A 14,514-nucleotide genomic window follows, 5' to 3' on the forward strand; every position below is an offset into this window, starting at 1 on the left:
CCTGCACCCGAGCCTCGTGCCTTAAGTTATGAAGTAGGCACTTGCACTCGTTTTCGACAACCATACACGCGGCCTCCTGCTCTCCCTCTGAAACCCTATAGAAGGTCTGCAATCAAACAAGACAACACTGATTAGTACAATCACTAGGTAGTGTTGATTTTTAATTCCGTAAAGGAGAAATTACCCAAAACCGACGGAACACAATGTCGGCCACCGTCTCGCACAAGACACCGTCGACCCTCTCCTCCGGCGGGGCCGGGGCAACCGAGTACAGCTCCCAGGTCAGTGCTAGCTGTGGAACCTGGCCCTCACCGGGCAACGTGACCCACCCAGGGAAGTGCTGTCGGCAAAGCACACCAAGGACCTGGTTGGGCCTATGGGAACCACGGGGGCGTACCCAGCCCCTGCAGTATGACAAGGCCAATGCATTAGATATTAATTTGAAGGAACATGAAGGCAAAAGGTTAAAAAATAGTAAATGCACTTACTTCAACCTTTAGGTACAATCAACCACCTTTGGTCGGGGGTCGTCGGCACGGGCGGGAGATTTGTACAGCCACGCTTGTAGACCTTCTTGCCCTTCTCAACCAGCTCGTCGTCGGTGTAGCTACCATCTGAAAAGGTGTCCTCGCTACCATCCTCTGAGCCACTAGCTTCCGGAGTCTCGTGGGTCGAAGACCCCGTGACCGGAGTCTTCTGGGACAAAGACCCCGTGACCGGAGTCTTCTGAGACAAAGACTCTGGGACCGGACTCACGTGGGGCGAAGGATCGGCGACCCGAGTCTGGTCGGGGGAAGGATCAGCGACCGGAAGCTCATGGACCGGAGTCCGAGACGGGTCCACGTCAGACGGAGCACTCCTGTGGACGGGTGAATCAGCTATGGGTGGCGGCGAGGAAGGCGTAACAACCTTCCTACCTCTCCCGCTGCCATGTCCACCTCTAGCAGGCTTCTTCGTCCTCCCCCGACCTGTCCCAGCCGAAGAAGAAGCGCCCGCCGCAGTTGTCTGCATACTGTCTAGCAGCGCTCTCCGGAGGGGCTAGGCTGGAATAATGGAACCACCCCTCCCAGTAGCGTTTGCAGGAGGATCGGGGCGCTTTGGACCCTTGCCCACCATCCTGTCAACACCTGCAATGACAAAAAGTAAACGAAATTAGTACAACATAAAAAATTTGGATACCTGACATGAACATAATAATATGTATATAATTTAAGTGTATCATAATAAAAATACACCCGATCAACACAAATATATATGGGGTCGGGGTGTGGTGTCAGGGTGTCGGGGTGTCGGGGGTCGGGGTCGGGGTGTCGTGCCGAGGTGCGGGGTGTCGGGTGTCGGGGTGTGGGTCGGGGTGTCGTGCCGAGGTGTTGGGGTCAGGGTGTGGGTCGGGGTGTGGTGTCAGGGTGTCGGTTGGTCGGGGGTCAGGGTCGGGGTGTGGTGTCAGGGTGTCGGGGGTCGGGGGTCGGGGTCGGGGTGTCGTGCCGAGGTGTCGGGGTGTCGGGGTCTCTTTTTTCTTTTTCTTCTCTCTTCTTCTTCTTCTCCTCCTCTCCTCTTTCTTCTTCTTCTTCTTCTTCTTCTTCTTCTTCTTCTTCTCCTCCTCTTCTCTCTTCTTCTTCTTCTTCTTCTTCTTCTTCTTCTTCTTCTTCTCCTTTTTCCTCTTCTTAAACCTAGCACTAACCTAAAACAAAACAGGAAAAAACTACACCTAAACCTAGCTATTCTTCTTCTCCTCCTCTTCTTCTAATTATTCTTAGTTTTTTTCATGACTAAACATAAACCTAAAACTAAACTAAACCTAAGACCAAACTAAAAGTAATCTAAACTAAACTAAATTAAGAACCAAACTAACAGTAATCTAAACTAAACTAAATCTAAAACAAAACTAAAAGTAATCTAAACTAAAAAAACAAAAAAAGAGGAGAAGAGGGGTGCGGCCGGGGCTCACCTGCGGCAGGCCCAGGGGCGCCGGGCGGTGGGGTTGCTCAGCGGCGGAGGGGCGCTGGACGGGCGGAGGGGGCACTGGGCGGTGGTGGCGACGGGGCCGCAGGGCTTCGGGGCGGCGGGGTGGCACTGGCCGGGCGGAGGGGCGCCGGGCGGTGGTGGCGACGAGGCCACAGGGCTCCGGGGCGGTGGGGTGGGGCGGCGGCAGGGTGGGGGCGGCGGCGGGGCAGTGCTGGCCAGGTGGACGGGGCGCCGGGCGGTGGTGGGGACGGGGCCGCAGGGCTCCGGGCGGCGGGGGTGGTGTTGCGGCGGGGTGGGGTGGCGGCAGCGTCCGGGCGGGGGCGGTGTTCGACGGCGGCGTTGCGGGCGCGGGCGCGGTTTAGTTGGGGGCGCGGGCGCGGTTGAGTTTGGGAGAGAGGGGAGAGAGAGGGAGGTGGGGCCGGTGAGACAGAAAGTGAGCATAGGAGGGGGGAGAGGGCCGTTAGCTGGGCCATTTCTTTGCCGTCCGCCAGCGGACTGCAAAGGTCCAGAAGGCAGACGGCAAAGACCAGGGGGACGGCAAAGAAGCTGACCTAGCCACGCCGTGCCGTGTGGGTCCCACCTGGCCCTTTGCCGTCTGCCTTCTAGCTCTTTGCCGTCAGCCGCTGACGGCAAAGAAAAAGCGGACGACAAATAGAAGTTTTGCCATCTGCCCATTCTTTGTCGTCCGCTTTGTGGAAGCAGACGGCAAAGAGTTGGCAGACTACAAATTACCAGATTCCAGTATTGAGGATCCCTGCCAAAAAGCAGGTCATCCCCACCCCGGAGCCCAGCGAAAGGGTGGTATTTATCCCTCACTCCCACCGCAGACTAGAATTTCCACTCCATCCCTTTGTCCGCGGCCTCATGTTTTACTATGGGCTAGATTTCCACAATCTAGCCCCAAATTCCTTCCTCCACATTTCGGCGTTCATCGTCGTGTGTGAGGCGCTCCTCCGCATTCCCCCACACTTCGACCTATGGCTCAAGGTCTTTAACTTGAAGCAGAAGGTGGTCGACGGTCAGCACGCGGACTGTGGCGGTGCCATGGTGAGCAAGCTCCCCAACACTACTTGGCCCAAAGGGGCCTTTGTGGAGACTGTCAAGATATGGCAGCAGGAATGGTTCTACATCAACGAACCTCGCGGCGCCAACTGGGCGACCACTCCTGAGTTTAGATCCGGACCCCCAATGCGGTTCGCGTCGTGGACCAACAAGGGTCTGGACTGGGGGTCAACCAACGAAGTGACGATGCTGCAAACGCGCATCAAAAATATAATAGACAGGAACACCAGTCTCACTGACATGATTCAGGTGATGCTTTTCCGCCTGACCCTTCCCTGCCAGCGCCGTCCTCTCCACATGTGGGAGTTCAATCCGGAAGGGTCGCGTACCCTGCAGCGATTCTTCGACACAACGCACAAAGAGATCTAGAAGCTGCTCTTCAAGGCCCAGAAGTCATGGCCGGAGAAGACCGACGACATCGGCCTCGACAGCGCGCATCCGGCTACCCCGGTGAGTGTTTAGTTTCTGAATCATAACTCAGTTCACAAATCAAATGGGGGTATGTTGAGACTTCCATCCTTTAATCAAGGCTGGACAAAGAAGGCGGAGCGGATCAAGTGTCTGGCTCCGCTGCCCAAAAATCCAGCTGATCCTCTGCTAACGAGGATGCTGGTCCCAGCGCCGTACCAGGCGCCGGAGAAGAAGACCAAGAAGAAGGGCAAGGAGGCCAAAGGTGGCCTCCGCCATAAAGGTACTTCAGACGCCGTGTCCGGAGAGACCGAAGCTCCCTCCTCCCACGAGGGAGATGGAGACGAAGAGGAGGAGGAGGCCGAAAGCAATTCTCCCCCGAGTGGGAGGAAGAAGAAGAGGACGGCATCCGTAGACCCGGAGGCGGAAGCATCCAAGAGGGGAAGGTATCCCTCCCGGACGGCTCGGGTTCAGATGCCGAAGCCATCCCTGAGTGGCGCCCCAGGTCAAAGCCCCTGGCCGCATCGTAAGTATCACAGGATACTGTACACATATCCGGTCTTTATGATTGTCGTTTTAACACATGGTATTGTGTGCTTCAGTCTGGCCCACGATCTCCCCCAACTATCATCATCTTCAGGGAACTCGCTAGAGCCGGGGATGGTGGAGAGCGAGTCCCATCCGGACACGGGGGAAGGCCTTCTATTTGTATCTTCATGGCCCATCAGTCCGGCCAATGCTACACAGCCCGGCCACCCGAGGACCCCATAATCCAGGACTCCCTCAGTAGCCCCTGAACCAGTCCTCCGATGACGATGTGTTCGGTATGTAGATTGTCTTCGGCATTGCAAGGCAGGTTCCTCCTCCGAATACTTCAAAGCAGTCTTCTGAATAAGAGAACTGTATCCGGCTCTGTATAACAGTTACAACCCTCAACCACAGGGGCTCAATACTTAATCAAAATAAGGTATGTCCACTTACATCTTTTTTGGCGAAACGTTATGTCTGGCCTCTTTATTATTTCTAACCGTTTTTGGCCTCCCGCTTCACGTTTCGAGTGTTAAAATAGGTCTAGCGTGTCGTGTACACGTACTCTGTACGTATGTAATTGTATATACTGATTGTTATATATAGAAAGACGTGGAGAGGCTTTGCCTCACGGGAAACCCTAAACCCTATTCTCAAACTTGGTTTCAGAGCCTACCCTAGCCGCCGCCGCCTCTCCTCCCACCGCCGCCGCCGCCGCAGTTCCTCGCGGCCCCCGCGATGTCCACCGCGCCGGCACCGACGATGACTCCCTCCTCCGCACTCACGCTCACCACGCTCTCCGTGCCCGCCCCGATCGCCCCCGTCATCGCCCCACCCGCCGTGTCGGCTCCCACCCCCGTCCTTCCGCCCATCGCGGTCTCGCTCGACCGCAGCAACTTCATGCTATGGAGGGCCCTTTGAGGGAGTTCTGAACTAAGGGGTCCTCGCGCGTCCGGCCTGTTATCTGTTGGGCCGGACTGATGGGCTATGGAGACATGAAGGCCAAAGACTATACATGTGTCCGGATTGGACTCTACTTGGCGTGGAAGGCAAGCTAGGCGACCGATTATGAAGATTTCCTCCTATGTAACCGACTCCATGTAACCTTAGATCTCTCCGGTGTCTATATAAACCGGAGGGCATAGTCCGGATAGGACAGATTCATTACCATATACTCATAGGCTAGACTTCTAGGGTTTAGCCATTACGATCTCGTGGTAGATCAACTCTTGTAACACTCATATTCATCAAGATCAATCAAGCAGGAAGTAGGGCATTACCTCCATAGAGAGGGCCCGAACCTAGGTAAACATTGTGTCCCCCGTCTCCTGTTACCATCGATCCTAGACGCACAGTTCGGGACACCCTACCCGAGATCCGCCGGTTTTGACACCGACATTGGTGCTTTCATTGAGAGTTCCACTGTGTTGTCGACGAAAGGTTTGATGGCCCCTTCAATCATCAGTAACGATGTGGTCCAGGGAGAAACCTTCCTCCCCGGACAGATCTTCGTATTCGGCGGCTTCGCACTGCGGGCCAACTCGCTTGGCCATCTAGAGCAGATCGATAGTTACGCCCCTGGCCACCAGGTCAGGTTCGGAAGCTTGAACTACATCGCAGATATCCGTGGAGACTTGATCTTCGAGGGGTTTGTTACCGCGGCAATCGCTCCCCCTTTCTCCAATGAACATGACCTAAATCTGTCATCGGAGCACACCCAGGAGATGGATCCTGTTGCTGCAACGGCCTCAGTACCAAAGCAGATCGCGCCCTTCGAGGCCATGAAGTCCGCGGCGTTGGAGCCGCACACGGACTCGACATCCCGCAATGCTTGCGCCAGCGGAACCCCGGACTCGTTTCCGGCTGCATGTTCCGGACCGGATACACCTGCGGACACCAAGCTGGATCGGTTGTCAATTTTCGAATTTAGCACCAGACGTCTTCCAGCATTCGCCTTTGGGTGACGTACTAAATTCTTTAAAGAACTTATCCTTGGAGAAAGACTCACAGCCGAACTATGTTCGGTTCGAGCTAGAGGCGGATGACGAGGAATTTTGCTTCCCACCCGCCACCCACTTCATAGCCACCGTCGACGACTTAACCGACGTACTTGAGTACGGCTCCGAAGACATCACCGGTACGGACGACGATGCCGACAACGAGCAAGGCCAAGACCCGCCATTCAATGGACGGTGGACGGGCACCTCTTCGTACGACGTATACATGGTTGATACACCCAAGGGATCTGGCGACGCCAAAGAAGAGCCAGATAAGAATAAAACTTCTGAGACGCAGTCCAAGCGTCGGCGCCCTAAACGCCGTTCTAAGCCTCGCTGCTCAAAGGATAGAAATACTGGTACCGGAGAAAATAGCACTCTGGGCGACGCCGAAAACTATGAAGACCCTGTCGGAACTACATCCGAACAGGAGGAACATGACGACAGGAAAGACAACCCTGATGAGCAGGCTATAGAGGAGACATGCCTCGGCAACGAAGATTTCATCGTGCCTGAGGACCCTCTGGATCAGTAGTGCTTTAAGCTTCAACTCATAGCCACCGCAAGGAGCCTGAAAAAGAAACAGTAGCAGCTTCAAGCCGAACAAGATCTGCTCATCGACAGATGGACTGACGTCCTGACAGCGGAAGAATACGGCCTCAACCGCCCAGCCAAGAGCTACCCGAAACACAGACTGCTACCTCAATTCGATGAGGAGGCGCCAGAGCACACATCTCCCTCGCGCAATGCGGAACGACCACCACGTGGTCGAGTCAGGGCGGCCGATCGGCCACCACGCGGTCGGGATAAAGCGGCAACTCAGGCCGAACAGCAGCCTGCCCATCCACCCCGCAAAAATAAAGACGGAAGAGTTCGGGGTCACACGTATGACCTCCGGCAGACCCTGGACAGTAGAGCAGGACATACAAGATCGATCTACGGATCGCGAGGACGTGCCTCGAGGAACGAAGACGGCTACCTATTCGGACGCGACAAACCTAACCACGCCCGGTTTGAATGCCGCAGACGGACTCCATCAGAGCTACGCCGCGACACAGCCCGATACAGAGGTGCCGCACACCCCCTCTGCTTCACAGACGAGTTACTGGATCACGAATTCCCCAAGGGATTCAAGCCCGTCAATATCGAATCATACGACGGCACAACCGATCCCATAGTATGGATCAAGGATTTCATTCTCCATATTCATATGGCTCGAGGAGATGACCTCCACGCCATTAAATACCTCCCACTCAAGCTCAAAGGGCCAGCTCGGCACTAGCTTAACAGCCTGCCTGAAAATTCTATCGACAGCTGGGAGGACTTGGAGGAAGCTTTCCTAGACAACTTCCAAGGAACCTATGTCCGGCCACCAGACGCCGATGACTTAGGCCACATAGTTCAACAACCCGGAGAATCAGCCAGAAAATTCTTGACTAGGTTCCTAACCAAAAAGAACCAGATCGTCGACTGTCCGGATGCCGAAGCCCTAGCGGCCTTTAAGCATACTATCCGGGACGAATGGCTCGCCCGCCACCTCGACCAAGAAAAACCGAGGTCCATGGCAGCCCTGACGGCACTTATGACCCGCTTCTGCGTGGGGGAAGATAGTTGGATGGCCCGCGGTACAAATACGGCCAACAAAATAAGTCCCTCCGAGGCCAAAAATAGAGCCGGCAAGCTCCAGCGCAACAGAAACAAACGTTGAAGCAATGGCGATAACACCGATGACACAACAGTTCACGCCGGATTTAGTGGCTCTAAGTCCGGCCAACGAAAGAAGCCCTATAAAAGGAGCAACGGAAAACCATCCAGCTTGGACCGCATACTCGATCGTCCTTGCCAAATACATGGTACCCCAGACAAACCAGCCAGCCATACTAACAGAGATTGCCGGGTCTTTAAACAAGCCAGCAAAGTAAATAATAGAAGCAAAGAAGGGGAATGACAGAGCGAAGACAACGACGAAGAGCCCCGGCAGCCGAACACTGAGGGGCAGAAGAAATCCCCCCCCCCAAATCAAAATGGTGAACATGATATACGCTACACACATCCCCAAAAGGGAGCGCAAGCAAGCACTCAGGGACGTCTACGCGGTAGAACCAGTCGCCCCAAAGTTCAATCTGTGGTCATCATTCCCGATCACTATCGATCGACGAGACCACCCAACTAGCATCCGGCATGGCCGTTCAGCCGCACTGGTCCTCGATCCAATCATCGACGGATTTCACCTGACTCGAGTCCTATTGGACGGCGGTAGCAGCCTCAACCTGCTCTATCAGGACACAGTACGTAAAATGAGCATTGATCCTTCGCGAGTCAAGCCCACGAAGACTACCTTTAAAGGAGTCATACCAGGCGTAGAGGCTCGTTGTACGGGCTCAATAACACTAGAAGTAGTATTCGGTTCCCCGGATAACTTCCGAACCGAAGAGCTAACCTTCGATATCGTCCCATTTCGCAGCGGCTATCACGCACTGCTCGGACGAACCGCATTCGCTAGATTCAACGCGGTGCCACATTCTGCTTATCTAAAGCTCAAGATGCCCGGTCCACATGGCGTCATTACAGTAAATGGAAACACAGAACGCTCCCTCTGCACAGAGGAGCACACTACCGCCCTAGCAGCAGAAGTACAGCGTGGCCTTCTCAAGCAGCACTACAACCCGGTTGCCGAGCCCCTGGACACCATTAAGAGGGTCCGAACTATACTGCAGCAGGACAACTCGGCTCGTCACGGGCCAAACTATCAAAATTCGGCCTCCGACCAAGCCCAGACGAGGCAATGGTATTAGTACCGCGAGCACATACGCTACGCACTCATGGGTACTAACGGAGGCACAACTCGCTCGCAATCCACAGTACGGCTTGATAGACACTGGGATTCACACGCTTCTGCTTTGCTTTGTACAGGTCTTCTTCTCTTTTCAAGGGCTATACGGACGACCTGCTTGCAGAACACTCCAAGGAAGCAAGGAGCTCCGGCATACAAAAGAACCCCCAGGTGGTTTCTAATAAATGATTCATCTACTTGTTTTACATACCCGCATGCAGCCCACCCTTGGTCACAGCATTTTCAATAGCCTTACTTGCTTATTGCATTACTTGTACAAAGTACGCCTTGATGTACCGATCACATAACAACGGTGAATAAATAGTGGCGTCAGCCCATTACTTTGTTTTTTACATTCCCTCACCTCAGTATTCATTACTCACTGCACACGTATACCATGGTACGTACTAATACGCCAGGGGCTTAATTACACCCCGCATCACGGCAACAAAAGTCCGAACACTTTTACAGTACAGTTCGGCACCCCGAACTTATAGCATTATATGCATCGGCTCTGAATCATGTCTTTGGTCAATAGTTGGGTTGCCCGGCTCCTGTGCTTACTACCTTACGTTCCGCTATATCGGCTAGGGTAGTAAAGGGAGAACTACTGCGATTGTGTCCCAGTTCTTCCGGACGAGCACCTCAGTAGAGAAAGCCGAAAACTGACTGTCATGATGCGGCGAGAGCCGGTCAGCTGTTCGTGAGGTCCCAAATCGTTCGAGATTTTTCCCGCTTCTTGCGAAGAATCGGTTCATCCGATTAGGCGTGTATAGCGCCCCTAACTCAGCCTTCTGAACACCAGGGGCGTCTCCGACTTCATTAATTATCAAACTCCTCTGGCTAAGTGGGGGCGGTAAAGGCCGCATAGTCTGATTGCCTTGTTCGCTGCGCTAAACACCTCCTTTAAGGACCAGAATGTGGAGTAAAGAGTGTTTAGATTTATCCCGAAGACCCCCATACTATCTACGTGGGGGCAGAAGCCGACGACTGGTCATCCCTCAGATTTAACAAACGGCCGCACAGGAGGTAAAATTTAAAAATCACATACATTATACTACATAACATCTTCGTTCCATATTACAGGGCAAGATAATACACATGTTCTTACGGGAATATAATATCCTTCGAACATTGCTCCGCTGCAAGGCGGGGCCCCTCCAGGACACCATCAAAATACTGCTCGGGTTGACGATGCTCCTTGCCCTCCGGCGGTCCCTCAATCATCAGCTTCTTGGCATCCAGCTTCGCCCAATGCGTCTTGATGCGGGAAAAGGCCATGCGCGCACCTTCAATGCAGACCGACCGCTTTACGGCTTCGAGCCGCGGACAGCCACTCACAAGCCGCTGCACAAGTCCGAAGTAGCTGCCAGGCACTAGATCGGCAGGCCACAGCCGGACTATAAAGTCCCTCATGGCTAGCTCTGCCAACCTGTGCAGCTCGACCAACTGCTTTAGCTGGTCGCTGAAGGGCACCGGATGTTCGGATCCCAGATATTGGGACCAGAACAGCTTCTCCGTAGACATCCCTTCCTCGGCCCTATAATGCTCGGCCGCATTCGATGCACTGTGCGGCAGACCTGTAAATGCCCCTGGAAAACCAAAATTAAGGATAAGTACAAGGGACGTTGCTTCTACACGCCCGCTCTGCATGGTGAAGAACTTACCCGCCGCAATCTTCTGGGCCATCTCGACTTCCTGGAGGGCGCTCTGGGCTTTGGCTCGTGCATCCTGCGCATTCTGATGAGCCTTCATCAATTCGGACTCTTGCGCCTTACAATCGTGCTCCAGGGCCTCAAATCTCTCTATCGCGCCCTGGAGCTGTTGCTGCGCCTCGCCAACTCGGGCCTCGTGCTTTTCGCGCAAAACATGCTCTTTGGCCGCTTTGTCCTCGGCCTCGGCTAGTGCCTTCTTCAGGGTTGCCACCTTGACCGTGGCCCCTAATAAAGTTTACGACATTTTAGACAAGTCGGACTACTCATTTTTTGGAAATATACCTACAGGTTATTGCATACCTTGGCTGTCCTCCAACTGCTTCTTCACACGGCCGAGCTCCTCCTCGGCCCGCTCTAGTTTCTGCTTCAACCCGTAGCATGAGTAGTGGTAGCCTGCAGGGATACCTACTTATTCACATAGACAACTCACGTTAGACTCCTGGGATTTTTTGATCCTCTATTCGGCTTTTCTTCCCGAACACCAACAGAGTATCAGGGGCTACTATCTACACCGTGATACTTTTCCTACAATCACATTACTTACCTCAAAGCCTATTAGAAGGCTAGTACAGGCTTCGGTCAGTCCGCTTTTAACGAGCTGAACCTTCTCTACTACAGTGTCCATAAGGACACGATGTTCATCCATGATAGAGGCGCCTCGTAGCGCCTCCAGCAGATTGTCCGGTGCCTCTGGCTGGACAGAGGTTACCGGTGGAACAGGCACACTCCCTCCTCGCAGGGAGTGTCGTTTGCTGGACCCCGGGGCCGTGTAGATCTCCGGAAGGGTATCCAGCTGAGGGCCGAAGGAAACTCGGGCCCCATAACCAGTCCCCATGGGGGCTTTCTCCCCCATGTGTCCGATGTCCGAGGAGTCGTCCTGGGGCGTCACCCCGATGATCTTCGGAACCTCCCCCGGCCTGGGAAGGTCTTTTTGGACACCACCTCATCATCACCCTTGGGTGAGAGGGAATGAGCAGGTGGCGGAGACATGCTAGCCATCTCCTCTGTGTTTAGTGAATCCTCTGTCGAGGATCGCGGAGAGCCATCGTGCGCCGGACTGCAAGTACAAAGTTTACAATATGTCCATATCACAAACCAGAAAGGCCAGATATTCACAAATTCTGATACTTACGAAGCGGCCCGAGGCTCGGCCCGGCAAGGCCGTTCCGGACTGCTGTCGACATCCCATGCGGAATTATCCGCGAGGGAGCCCCTAACCCTCTTAGGCCTTTTCACCTCCGGGCTTGCGGGGGCCGCTCTCTTCTTCCTCCCCGCTTCAGGTGGGGAGTCGTTTTCTTCTTCCTCTTCATCGTCGTCGTCAGAGGACGGAGAGGAAGTCTCGCTTCCGGACGTCTCATCCGGAACACTTCTCTGGCGAAGGCCCTTCTGGGCCCCTTGGGCCGCCTTCTTAGCCGTCTTCTCCGGCACCTCATAAGGAGCAGGGAATAGCATCTTCTCCAATAATGGAAATTCCTGGTCCTCGGGTAGCGGAGCCGGACAGTTAATCTTCTCGGCCAACTTAATCCAGGCCTGAAAATAGAGGAAGGAAGCTTAAATTTCCCCTCAAAATATGCTAGTAGGGGATACTCCTTGAAAACATTAAAGAACTAACCGGGTTGGGCTGGCGCTTTAAGCTAAGCCCGCGGTATTCGGTCACAGGTGGTGGCGTTTCGCCGGCCTTGAAGAGCACCTTCCAGATTTCTTCGTGCGTCGTGCCGAAGAGCTCGAGTAGCATCTGGTGCTTGGCCGGCTCGAACTCCCACAAATTACAAGTTCAGCGTTGGCACGGAAGGACCCGACGAACAAGCATAACCTGGACTACGGTGACAAGCTTGATCTTATTTTCTATCATGTTCTGGATGCACGTGTGGAGCCCAGTCAGCTCGGCCAAGGGAACCCAGGTTAGGCCCCTCTCTTGCCAGGAAGTGAGCCGCATCGGGATTCCGGATCAGAATTCATGGGCCGCCAACCAGTCGGCGTCGCGTGGTTCGGTGATGTAGAACCACCCCAATTGCCACCCCTTCACCGTCTCCGCAAACCAACCTTCAGGCCAGGTGACGTTGGGCATCTTGCCCACCATAGCGCCTCCGCACTCTGCTTGTCGACCGCGCACTACTTTCGGCCTCACATTAAAGGTCTTCAGCCACAAGCCGAAGTGAGGCGGGATGCGGAGAAAAGCCTCACAAACGACGATAAACGCCGAAATGTTGAGAATGAAGTTGGGGGCTAGGTCATGAAAATCCAGCCCATAGTAAAACATCAACCCGCGGACGAAGTGTGCTAGAAACACAACCCTCTCATGGGGCTCGGGAGTGGGGACGACTTGTCCCTTGGCCGGGAGTCGATGAACGATCTCTTTGGTCAGATACCCAGCCTCCCGGAGCTCCTTGATATCCTTCTTCTTGACGGAGGAGGCCGTCCACTTGCCTCCAGCTCCGGATCCGGACATCTTTGGAGTACTTTCTCGAGCAAGGGAAAAGCTAAAAGCTTGGGCGCTAGAGCTCGAAGACGGAAGGGCTAAGGAGGAGAAAGGGCGTGGGTGAAAAATGGGGAATCCTTACCTCCTTATAGAGGCCGCGAATGTCAAGCGCCTCCCCACTCGCCTTGAACTCGCCTATTCCCAAGGGCCGTACAAACAGCGCGGTTAGGTTACCCATGCCCACATTAATGAGAATCCCGCAATAGGGGGGCACGACCTCTGCATCGACAAGACATGCCAATAGCAACCGCGTTTTGAAACATGGGATGGCGGATAAAAAAACGGCTCGAAATTATGGCCGGACAGACATAATGTCGTATTGTAAAAAGCTGTCGGCAGATGGGACTTGTGTAAAATATATAAATTCTCTCTGCGGTTGTGTGTGGTCTGTAACAGGTCCGGATACAATCATCGCATCCGAAGACTATCTCGGAGTTCGGGAGAAGGGAACTCGCCTTGCAATGCCGAAGACAATCTGCGCGTCAGACTCCTCGTCATTGAAGCTAGGTTCAGGGGCTACTGAGGGAGTTCTGGACTAAGGGGTCCTCGGGCGTCCGGCCTGTTATCTGTTGGGCCGGACTGATGGGCTATGGAGACATGAAGGCCGAAGACTATACCTGTGTCCGGATTGGACTCTACTTGGCGTGGAAGGCAAGCTAGGCGACCGATTATGAAGATTTCCTCTTATGTAACCGACTCCATGTAACCTTAGATCTCTCCGATGTCTATATAAACCGGAGGGCATAGTCCGGATAGGACAGATTCATTACCATATACTCATAGGCTAGACTTCTAGGGTTTAGCCCTTACGATCTCGTGGTAGATCAACTCTTGTAACACTCATATTCATCAAGATCAATCAAACAGGAAGTAGGGTATTACCTCCATAGAGAGGGCCCGAACCTAGGTAAACATTGTGTCCCCCGTCTCCTGTTACCATCGATCCTAGACGCACAGTTCGGGACCCCCTACCCGGTATCTGCCGGTTTTGACACCGATACCCTTGCCCTTCCCAACTTCGCTGGAGTTCGCCTCCACGGCTTCCTCGACGGCTCAGCCAAGGCGCCGGCTGGCACCGCGAGGCCGCCCGCACCGTGTCCAACCCTGAGTATGAGCAGTGGTGGACGCTGGATCAGAAGGTTCTCGGGCATCTCCTCGGTTCGATGAACGTGGAGATCTCCGCGCAGCTCATCGGCTGCAGGACGGCGGCCGCCGCTAGGATGGCCGTCCACACTATGTTTGCCGCCGAGAACAGCGCCGGCGTGCGTAACCTCTGGCGCCAGATCCAGGCGCTGCGGAAGGGAGATCGCCCCGCCGGTGAGTACATGTAGAAGGTCAAGGCCCTCGCTGATGCGATGGCCTCCGCCGGCTCTCCTCTTCGTGATGATGAGATCATCGACTACATGCTGACCGGGCTCGGCTCGGCGTTCAACCCCATCGCTGCTTCGATGAACTTCACGGGCGTACCTATCACGTTTCCCGCGTTCTACTCCAGTGGTCTTCACTACGAGGCCCTTCAGCAGCAGC

This window comes from Triticum aestivum, chromosome 2D (assembly GCF_018294505.1).
Source record: "Triticum aestivum cultivar Chinese Spring chromosome 2D, IWGSC CS RefSeq v2.1, whole genome shotgun sequence".
In the NCBI taxonomy this organism is placed as follows: domain Eukaryota; kingdom Viridiplantae; phylum Streptophyta; class Magnoliopsida; order Poales; family Poaceae; genus Triticum; species Triticum aestivum.